The sequence below is a fragment of the Ictalurus punctatus genome, chromosome 27 (assembly GCF_001660625.3).
Source record: "Ictalurus punctatus breed USDA103 chromosome 27, Coco_2.0, whole genome shotgun sequence".
NCBI classification, from domain to species: Eukaryota; Metazoa; Chordata; class Actinopteri; order Siluriformes; family Ictaluridae; genus Ictalurus; species Ictalurus punctatus.
The window spans coordinates 12,638,154-12,650,000 of NC_030442.2; the positions used below are offsets into that span (position 1 = coordinate 12,638,154).

General features: G+C 36.8%; 1 protein-coding gene across 3 annotated transcripts in view; it reads right to left on the reverse strand.

Moving 5' to 3' along the window:
* Positions 1 to 11,847, reverse strand: part of coro2ba (coronin, actin binding protein, 2Ba) — a 57,064-nt gene that overhangs the window by 13,658 nt on the left and 31,559 nt on the right. The window lies entirely within an intron of this gene.

The window sequence follows — 11,847 nt, forward strand, 5'->3', positions numbered from 1 at the left end:
AGAGAAACACAAAAACACACCCACTCGTAGGTTTGTGTCTGATCCGTATTCAATCCACAGTTCAGCTCAACATAACTTTAATGGCATTAGTGTGTGAAAAACAGTATTGAAAAAGCATAGGAAAGAAACGAATAATAATAATAATAATAATAATAATAATAATAATAATAATAATAATAATAGCAGTAAAGGAAGGAAGAAGAAGAGGCAAAACAGCATGATATAACTGAACTCTGTCCAAATGTCCATATGGCGAGGGCTGATCTGAAGCTGATAGGTGTGGTCAGATTAAGGAGTTTGTCACCCACCCTCTTTCAGTGGCATATTAAACTATTTTTTTTCCACCAAGAGTTGCTGTGGAAAAATTTAATTTAATAAATAAATAAATAAAAATTTATTTGTAATTTATTTTATTATTATTATTTTTTTAAATATGACTTTTCATTACACTTTCAGTAAGATTCCTTGTGTTACTTTTAATATTTAATTTTTCCCCTTTCTCATCTAATGCTTATAATTAACTTTAATGTCATGTAATTCACTTTTCTTTTCTTTTTTCTTTTTTAAACCATCTACATATTCTTTGATATCTTAACACACTATTGTTGTATATTTTTGGAGGAGATGTTTTGAAGCTTCAAGCCTTTACGGTTCATATTTCTTCTGCAGTGCACACTAACTTCCACGGTGTGGAGCTGCGTCACAACACTCGCTCTCCATGATCATGATGTCATGGATGTTTAATGTCACTTAAGTTCGTTGACCTCCTTCTGAGGTCCTGTAAGATTTGGATGTTAGGTTGTACACATTAATGTGTGTGCATCACAGGACTGATTATTACTATTTATAACCGGCAGAGAAACTAGTAGCTTGCCAGTTAGTTTTGCGAAAGGAGCTATAATGGAACTCTACCTTCAGATTCATGTATATGATCCTCATGTCTTAAACCTGTACCTTCTGCAGAGGTCTGTAGGAACTGAAACCTGGTGTGTCTGATTGTGTTTTCATTAAACTAAACATAGAAGCTAAAAAAAAAAAAGAACCAAACGCCTACTATTCTTCTAATTATTCTCAGATCATACCATCTTGTTGTATTCACAAGGCATGATTTCATTAATTTTTCCCTTTTTTCATTATCATATAAAATTAGCACAAGCACTGCTCAAGGGCACTTTCATTTGAGACATATTCACTGAGTAATAACATTAAGGTTTTCACTGATTTCCCACAGGGGCCCAGAACCCAACGGGACAGACAAATTATACAAAAAAAAAAAATAATTGAAAGAATAATAGATTATAACAGGTCAAAAACTGTCCAGATTTTGAGTTAAAAGGCTCCCTCAATTTTATTACACAGTACATTACACATTTCGCATCTTTTCTGCTCTATTGTGTAAAAGAACTGAATTGAAACTGAAATCAAAACAAAAAAAAATAATCACAAAAGTGATGACACAAAAGTGTTCTCTATCATGGCTTATTGCTAAGCTTTTCTATTAATGGATGTAAGACAATAAACCCTTATACACAGCTAATGATGTCAGTTCGCAGCAACAACAATGGCGCCCCAGAGGAAATGATCCCCCTACTGAGATGAAACCAGCCAGAACACAACAACTATCTGAAATATGAAAATATCATTTGCAAATTTTATTTTATCACTGTGTTGGTTGTAATGTAATGCATAATATAATAATGTAAATGGTAGTATTTTAAAATTAATGCTATATTAACTACATATAACATCCACATCGTACTGTATTTTATATTTAATATTTTATTCAACTTAAAATTTCCAGTGATAGTCACTACTCACTCACACACACACACACACACACACACACACACACACACACACACACACACACATATACACATATATATATATATATATATATATATATATATATATATATATATATATATATATATATATATATATATATATACCCACACACACACACATATTACATACATACATACATATCTTACAAATGGGTACAGATATATAAAACACATAAAACAAATAGATGTTTGATCCTTTATATTCCAGAACTGTTGATTAATTTTCTAGCACAGCACAGCTCTGACAATATTACTAGTTGTAACATAAGCATAAGCAATTAAATGTTTGTATGAATGTACTCATTATAATACATTACTGTTCCTAAAGTAACAGTTCATTCACGTAGACTTGTACGGCAGACGCTCCACATAATCTACTGCTAATAAAAAATGGATTTAAAACTCTTTTTTTTTTAACAAAGAAAAGTATATAATCATTGATATGGCAAAGCTTTCTTTAAGGTTTATGTAACATTTATGGAAGGAGTTTCCAGTGTTAATGCTTTAAAGGTCAGCAAGGTAGAATCTTCAGGACAGGAGTTTACACTTTCCGGTTTCTAAGTAACATGACAAGCTGTGCTTTTTTGTTTTATTGATTTCTAGAAAGGTAAAAAAAGAGGCTGGTAATGGAACAACTGTTTATAGCTTCTATACACTGACGAGAAGAAGGCAGGCAGGTGGAGGTAGTGTGATGCTCTGGGCAATATTCTGCTGGGAAACCTTGGGTCCTGGCATTCGTGTGGATGTTACTTTGAGACGTACCACCTACCTAAACATTGTTGCAGACCAAGTACACCACTTAATCTCAATGGTACTCCGTAATGTCAGTGGCCTCTTTCAGTAGGATAATGCTCTCTGCCACAATGCAAAATTGGTTCAGGAATGGTTTGAGGAACATGACAAAGAGTTCAGTGTGTTGACTTTGAATCCAAATTCCCCAGATCTCAATCCGATCGAGTACTGGGATGTGTTGGACAAACAAGTCTGATCCATGAGAGGCTCCACCTCACAACTTACAGGACTTAAAGGATCTGCTGCTAATGTCTTGGTGCAAGATACCACTGCACACCTTCAGAGGTCTTGTGAAGTTCATGCCTCAAAGGGTCAGAGCTGTTTTGGCAGCACATGGGGGGCCTACACATTATTTGGCAGGTGGTTTTAATGTTTTAATGGCTAATCGGTGTAATGTAAGTGATAACATGAACTTCTTTCTTGGACCTTTGATAGCATTAACTGTAACCATAAACTGTTAAAAAGTGCAACATGCCATTCACTACTAGCTAAAAATAGTAATCAGTGGCAAATCACTGTGATATAATACACCCCGGTGTGGATTATTTTCCTATAACAGCATGCATCACCATGCACCACTGTATACTATTCCATACTTTGCAATCCTTTCTTTTTACCAGATTTACCAGTGTACTAAAGGCTCACACAGCATACAGCACATCAGGGGGTCCAGTAAGCTGATATGGGGCATGGAGGTTAGCAGGATGACTGGGGGGACAGACAGGATGGGACTAAGAGGATGCTGGGATTTCCTGTGAGACACCCAGTTACAGGGTGAAGACAAAGGGCCTGGGAGACAGAGCACCAACATCCTAAATGTGTCTGTGCTGTTTTCAGTTCTCCCTTTTGTTCCTTAAATATCAGGACTATGAAAGAACAGCCATTTTCTTATTATTCAGGTACATTAATGATTATACACATTAAAGACGCATTAAAAAAAGACAATTAAAGTTATTCTTAAAATAATGTTCCAGGAGTATTGTTCAGACTGATGGAGAAGTTGGGTTTTCTTTCTTTCTTTCTTTCTTTCTTTCTTTCTTTCTTTCTTTCTTTCTTTCTTTCTTTCTTTTAACCACAGAAATGAAGTTTTCATGCACTGAAATAATTTATACAATCTATTACTGTTTTGTTTGTCTTTCTTACATTCTTTCTTTCTTTCTTTCAGTCTTTCTTTTTTTCTTTCTTTCTTTCTTCTTTCTTTCTTTCTTTCTTTCTTTCTTTCTTTCTTTCTTTCTTTCTTTCTTTCTTTCTTTCTTTCTTCTGTTTAACCACAGAGATGAAGTTTTCATGCACTGGAATAGTTTACATGATCTTTCTTTCTTTCTCATCACCCATATCATGAACGGAGAGAGTTTCATCCACCACATCCCTCCTTTTCTTTCTTTGTCTCAATTTGCCCCAAACTTTATGCATTGTGGATTGAGAAAAGATGAAGAAAGATACCCACAGAGAAAAGACACACAGTGACAGAGATAGAGTCAAAGATGTGTTGGCCGGAGACCAGCTTTTCCTCCTCCACACACACTTTACCCTCACGGCTGTCTGGGATTGTAGTCACACACACAGAATTGGATGCTAATGAATTCAGTCACCCTTACTCAGTCTGCAAAGAAAATCTGCATGATTATTTTAATTACAGTAATACAACGAGTCTAGACTTTTAGTTCATCAGCATTGCAGGCAACAAAGCTGCTGCTGATTTTAATAGGCAAAGAGTTTTCTCTGATTTAAAGCACGCTAACACAATTGAATACAGTAAATGTATGTTTTTATACTAGTAATCTGATCATAAACCTTTCAAGTGGTCATGTGAGCAGTATGCTTTAATCTTAAATCGGAATAAGACTGTTATCAGATTTCAAGTAATTCGATGTACACCTGGATTTTCCACAAAAATCTCATCAGCAATCAGATATTTTTTACTTGAACGGAGGAGAGAAAAAAAGCTTGCATTTGTCTTAAGCAAGGGCAACATTATGTGTAATAACAAACTATATGTAAATATTCCCAAATAAATATTTACCATTAAGCCAAAACGCAGACTCATTACCAGCCACTGACTTCGTCAGCTGTGCTTCTAATCAACAAGAAAAACACCACATGATGGGTTTAAAATAAATGTTTTCTGCTTAAGAAAATGAACTGATGTAACATTATTAAAATGTTTTTTTTTTATTGGTGCATACAATAGTAAAGACTCTAGCTAGGAGCTATACTTTGCTGAGGTTTGTGGTGTGTATTTGTAGTGAACTAGTGATTGAGAACGACTGGGGATTTAGATTGCAGAAATTGGTCATGTAACAGATCGTTATTCGTTATTTGGTAAAGGATACAGGGAAATGGAGTTCATTCTTCATACAGAAGGGTTGTTTTTTGTTTGTTTTGTTTAATTAGCATACACTAAATATTTTAATAGCAAACACTGAAATATGTTTTTCTAATTGTGTCAGAAATAAACATACACAAATTTACACTTTCAAACCTCCCTACAGCAGGCCTACTGTTAACACTGCGTTAAACTTGACTTTCTCTTTATAAATTTTTCACTGTGGAAATAAATCTGTAAGCAAAACATGTTTCATTTTCATGTATTAGCTAGCTAGCATAGTCTTGAAATATAAATGCCACTTTGTTAGCCGTCCTATAAATTAATTTGCCACATTGGTGAATGTATGTATTTTAGATAACTTATATAAAGTGTGCTTGAATATATATCACTTGATACCTTGTTAGCAGATTAACGTATCTTGCTTGCTAGCTAGTCACTTGACTGAAAACTTTACATTTAATAAACTAAGTAATAAAATCTACCGCCAGACTTTAGTTTTTCTGAAGCACAGAGCTGTTATATTATGTTATAAAAATCTGCCCTCTCCCATAATATAATAAGTATTATAATAATTACTTCAGTACATGCCCAACATCTAGCATTTCCATCTTTTTATGTGGAAAGCCCCTGATATATAAGACCATAAAGCCTGAACAAATTTTTCCCCACTATATAACATCTGTGATAAATACAAAACGCTAACATGATCCAAGTCTATATAACACTTTTACTGAGATCCAGACTACAGTAAAGAACAGAACACCTATAAACCAGACTGATTCATATTAACCTAGCAGACCAGATTGTGTATGCACATTGTGTTTTAACTCTCCACTACTCAGAATAGCAGACACTGCTGCAAAATTCAGCTTGGTGTGACCGTGTGTTTGCTACAAAACACAGGCTGAGGCTTACCATCATTGCCAACTGGTAAGTTATTTCCCAGCTTCTAATCACCTTACTGTTTTCTGTTTAAAAATAACTTGTCTATGATGTAGCTTTATTATCAGTAATTCAAAAACTATTTCTGTTCTTCCAGCCTGTACCAGCTAGCAGTGATGGTCTATCAGCTTGTCGAGCTTGGTCTCTGTTTTGGCAGCTGGTAAGTCATCAGACAAAGCTGGATTTTTCAGCAAGGATGCTGTATATCATGACTGAAAACTTACGACTCTTTTGAGGGCACTTACAGTTCAGAAACAGACTCTGCTCTTTCACACTCATTGATTTGACATTCTTTTTTCTCTTTGGCCATCTGGTTACATATGATTTGATGACTGACCGATGACCTGTGCTTCTCCTGGTTATTCATATTACTCTACAGAGCCAAACAACAGGTGACATTTGAATCAAGAGTTTCTCAGCTCTATCCAAATTAAGTATGACATGGTAAAGCGACAAATCCTAGCTCGAATAATTCCTCAGACCAATCCTATAGTGCGCTTTTCTTCATTTTCGTATTTGCAAATTATCTTTACCTGCAATTCGTTTCCAGTTATTGTGCAAAAATGGAAGAAAAACATATAACAAAAGAAGTAGCAGAAATCTTTAGTGCCTTTGCTGAGTGTATGTAGCTTGTACAGATAGATTGCTTTGCTAATCTACCAATGACGCTACTACGAAGCGTCACAATTTTCTCACTGATTAGTTTCTTAACAGAACTAAAATCCCTGGACAGTAAGCGACAGTAAGAGACAAATTACAAGCAACACAAGCAACTTGTCACTTCCTAGTGTAAAAAAGGGTGAATTATTCCATTATGATTGTTATTTTTTGGGTTAATCATGTTCAGCTTGTAAGGACTCCTAAGGACTAACACTCATTCCAGCCCTGGTGATCTGTTTACAACCATTACACACTTGTTTCTAGTCAGTTTGTGGAAACTTGCACACTTTTATCACAGGCAACTCATATAGCAGCTGTACCCTGTTTCACTTGTAAAAGAGTACTAAATATAAATGTAGAATTTTTTTCTACACACAAGTTCTCTTTACATTCTAGCAGTTGTCCTTAAAATAATCTGCCCATAGGTGAAATCGGTCTTTGTGGTGCCGCAGGTTCTGGAAACTGAACAAAAAAAATAAGATGTTGACTATTAATCAATCAGGACAGTGCAGTGTAAATTACATATCCTGTCAACGTGGGAAGCGCCATGTCATGCACTGGCATTCAAGGGTTTGGGGCGCGTGGCTTTTGTGGGAACAATAAAAGGAGCGGATGAAATTCATTATATTTGACCGCCTCTACCTGATTTACAATAAAGTTAAATTGTAACAGTGTCATAACTTTGTTTGCTTTGCTTAGCTAAGCTTTGTTTGGATTTCAGTTTGTTGTGGTTACTTATATATGTATATCTTGTGACATTACAGCTCTATACTTGTCTACAAGATTTAATACTCTTCAATTAGGAACGAACACAATAATTCTTTTCGGTGTGGTTGACTTTCAGACCGATCTGATAATTAGTTCTAAAAATCTCCACACACACAACACACAGTTACACTGGCATCTCCATAACCTAATGCCTTCTTGTAACCAAAGCAGAGGAGCGCTGCAAGCAGGGAGCAAGCAGGAGGCTGGAAAGTGTGTGTCACACTTTCTGCTAATTAACACCCTGCTTCATTCCTCCCAGGCGGACAGCCGGTGTGTGCCTCACAGTAGCGCATCATGGTGGACATCATGGTGCATGATTAAATGGTTTAAGACTGGTTAAACCTGCTCCTTAAATCCACTAAAAGTGAAGAGACCAAAGTCAGGCAGTAAAGCTTAGATTGAATGGACATTGACGTGGTGGAAAATGTTGAGGTTGATTATTCTTTGTGGTCTGGACTTACTGTCGGGATTTCACATGGAGCATGTATGCGTCATAAGCGTGCAAGGATTTTACAGTGCAATTAGCATAATTTTTAATCAAGTATTTACATGGGAATTGCCTTTTAAACACTTTGTGTGTGTCTGTGTAACAAAAACTCTCCAAAACTGAATGAGATCCAAAATAGCTGATCGTTTTCAGTCAGTTGGACCATTGTCAGGATATGAAAAAAATAAAAAAATCCCACAAAGCCAAAGGCATCATCACGTGACTGTTTAGCTTGATTGAAGACAAACATTCACTATCAGTCAAAAGGACACAATAAATGAACCAACAACAACAGTTATCCTATTAAAATCCATACTAGGCATTGCATGACTATTGATTTTTACTAGTTGACCAGTCATTTTAAAAAGTTTGTTAAAGCACAAAATTGTTCGGGACAATGCTATTTCTAGGCTTTATATATTTTTATTAGTGCAGTTAAATGCTGATAAACAACAGCAAAGAACATGTCAAATGAAATATCTGATTCTGGAACTGAGAACACGCAGCAAGGAAGCTTGTGTCCATCAATAAGAGGTTGCTATATCTACAGCAGCAGTTTTTCTGGCTGATAATGGCCCAGGAGTTTAACCTTCATTCACTATGCCACATTGCAAGTATTTTATTTCAGTTTAATTTCACCGCAGTAGTCCAATATTATTCTTTCTAAGATTTTTGTCTCTGTGTATGCCTACTACTAAAATTCTGATGGTTAACCTATTTTGAATGACATCATCAGACATGCCACATGTCCATTTTTACGTATTTTTCTCTTCCCTTTCCTTTCCTTTGGCAGTATGATGACAGTCTGGGCATGTACTTTCCATTCCATAATCTGAGACCTATTCCTGTCACACATGGGACCCTGGTCAGAACTCCTCTGTTCATAAGCCATATTAAATCCATGTGTCTGGTTCACTAATTCAGGATTAGCTTCAGAGCTTTTTGCCATCTGATAATTCTCTAGGAAAGTATTCAGTATTGAATACTCAGCCAGAGAGTTGTAAATAAGCTCTGGTGCTATAGGAATGCCACGCATTTAATGGTTTGAGACTAGTTAATGACTTTGGATTCACTTTTTTTAATGCAATGTTGAAAAAACACATTTTTAGATGCAATTAATATGTGATTCAACATAACTCATGTAACCACAAGTGTATGAGCCTGATTTACTAATAAACATGCAGATTTAGAATTTTTATATGTTGCCAAAAAATATTGCAATTTATTTCCTTACTGGGTAAGAAACTAAATACTGAAACTTTGAACTTTTTGTTGATAATCTATGATTTAAAAGCATTCATAGAAGCCACTATATGTTTCTGTTCATTCCTTTTGGAAAAATATATGAAATAAGTGAGAGAGAGAGAGGAAAAAAAGAGAATCAGAGAATGGATTAAAAATGCCGGCGAGAGATCAGTCACAACTCCTGTGGAGCCCTCCAATAAAACCTAAACGGAAATCAGAGAGCAATACATCTCTCACCATGCCATCCTCCAGCTAAAGGCCTGGGAACCCAGCCGGAGGTAGACGCCCTGCAGAATGAGCTCATTGATGGGACAAAGCCCGAGAAGAGCCGTCCCGCTGCACCACACATCAGCTATGTGACTTTGAGCGCTCGTCACAAAAGTGCCATTGATAGTTTGGCTTGAGAGCATGACCCAATGGCCAGTGTAGCGTGACCGGATACAGGACTGTGGAGAAAACAGTGCAAGATGGATGGAGAGGGAGCACAATCTAGATCACACTGTTATCTGTAAATGGCCTGTAGTCATCTCTGTCATTGATCTTTGTCTCTTTGAAGACAAGAATTTATATGCTCAGTTTACACTCTGATCACGTTGGCTGATCACGCTGATTTATTCTATTATGATCACAAGGCTCCGGATATAAAAATAGTACTCAATTGTGCCATTTCTCTTTTGTCTCCATGACAGCTATAGAATTAGTCTGAAAATCTAAGCAGCATGTCTGAAATAAATGCTACATCTCAAAGCTTTCTGAAGTTTTCCAAATAGAGCTCTGTCTTCTCTCAGCCTTAATTACAGATCTTATTCTGTCCATAATCTTTGTGCTCTGTTAGTGTTCTGTGCCACAAAGAGAAGGCCAAAAGGTTATGGAAGAACTCTGGTCTAATTTGCCCCATTACAAAGCCAGAGATTACTGTACTAGACAGTCTCAGTCTTTTTTTTACTGAGAGTTTGTCTTGGACTCTCAGACTGAGGGATTTGCTGCCAGAAGATGTAAGCCAGAGCATGGCTGGACAAAGCATGTACCATCATGAATTTATCTTCAGTAAGCACTTTATCTTGGTCCGGGCTGTAGTGGGTCTGGAGCCTATCCTGGCAACACTGGGCGTGAGGCTTAAATACACCCTTAAAGGGACGCCAGTCCATCGCAGGGCACCATACACATGCACACATATGCACACTCATTGACATTCATTCACATGTTTTTAAGAGGTGGGAGGAAACCAGAGAACCCAGAAGAAACCCACGCAAACACATGGAAAACCCAGAGGAAACCTGAGAACCCAAAGGAAACCCAGGCAGACAAGGAGACCATGTGAAGCTCCACATAGACAGTAACCTGAGCTCAAGATCAAAATGGAGAAATGCTACCAGCTGTGTGACTTTTTTGTCACAATGGTACTGCCTTCAAAGGTAGAACTTTTGTACTTTTAGTTTGAAAAACATCACCATGAAATGGGACATTTGTATTTAGTGATGCACCCTTTTCATTTTCAGTATGAAACCATCCTGATCCATCACATCCTCACAGTAAACATGCTGACTCTCGGCAACACTCTTTGTCGCCTAGTTATACGAAACCCCAGAGGTATGATGCTAGGGTAGTTTGACTCATGCTGTGTTTTGTATTCATTTTCAAGGTCAACACAACAAATATTCTCAGCAGAAAGTGCATCAGTTAATACCAATACAGTTTTTCAGGCCAGTGTTGGCCCTAACACTGTTACCCAGATAATAGATCAGTACATGCCTAATTACATTGTTTGTTCCTTGGGGTTAATCTAGGACCCTTGAGGATTTTTGATTTTGTCAGTGGGAAACACATATCTATTTTGCATAGACCCATTCAAAAGGATTTTCCCTTTTTTATATAGAGGAGTTCAATTAGAACCCCCTTAGAAAGATGAGAACCATTTACTATCTATAGACCCTTTTTTAAGAGTGTATACATGAATTTTTTATAACTATTAAAGGCCAGAATTTCTGACACAATAAAGGTGCCAGGACAGGTTCTAGAAACCATAAGAAACCATTATTGGAACCATTTTATGTTCCACAGAGAACCTTTTTTCCCCCGATTTGTCTTTAAATGTTTTTGCCTGAATATACACTGAATAGATCAATAAGTCAATCAGTCTTTTTCTGTGGTGTCATTCAGAAGAAACATTTCTGGCGCCCTTATATACTCAATAAAAAAAGAAACATCCCTTTTAAAGGAGATTGTATTTTAAAGATAATTTTGTAAAGTCCAAATAAGCTTTACAGATCTTTATTGGAAAGGTTTTAAACAATGTTTTTCATGCTTGTTCAACCATAAACAATTATTGCACATACACCTGTGGAACAGTCCTTAAGACACAAACAGTTTACAGGCGTTAGGCAATTAAGGTCACAGTTATAATAACTTAGGACACTAAAGAGACCTTTCTACTGAAAAACACCAGAAGAAAGATGCCTAGGGTTCCTGCTCACCTGTGTGAACATGCCATAGGCCTGCTGCAGGGAGACATGAGGACTGCAGATGTGTCCAGAGTAATAAACTGCAATGTCTGTAATATAGGACACCTAAGACGGTGCTACAGGGAAACAGGAAGGACAGCTGATCGTCCTCGCAGCGGAAAATGACATGTAACCGTGTGTCCCCCTCAGACATGATCGAGAACTTGCAAATGCCTTGGTGGAAGAGTGGAGTAACATCTCACAGCAAGAACTGACAAATCTGGTGCAGTCCATGAGGATGAGATGCACTGTAGTACTTAAAGCAGCTGGAGGCCA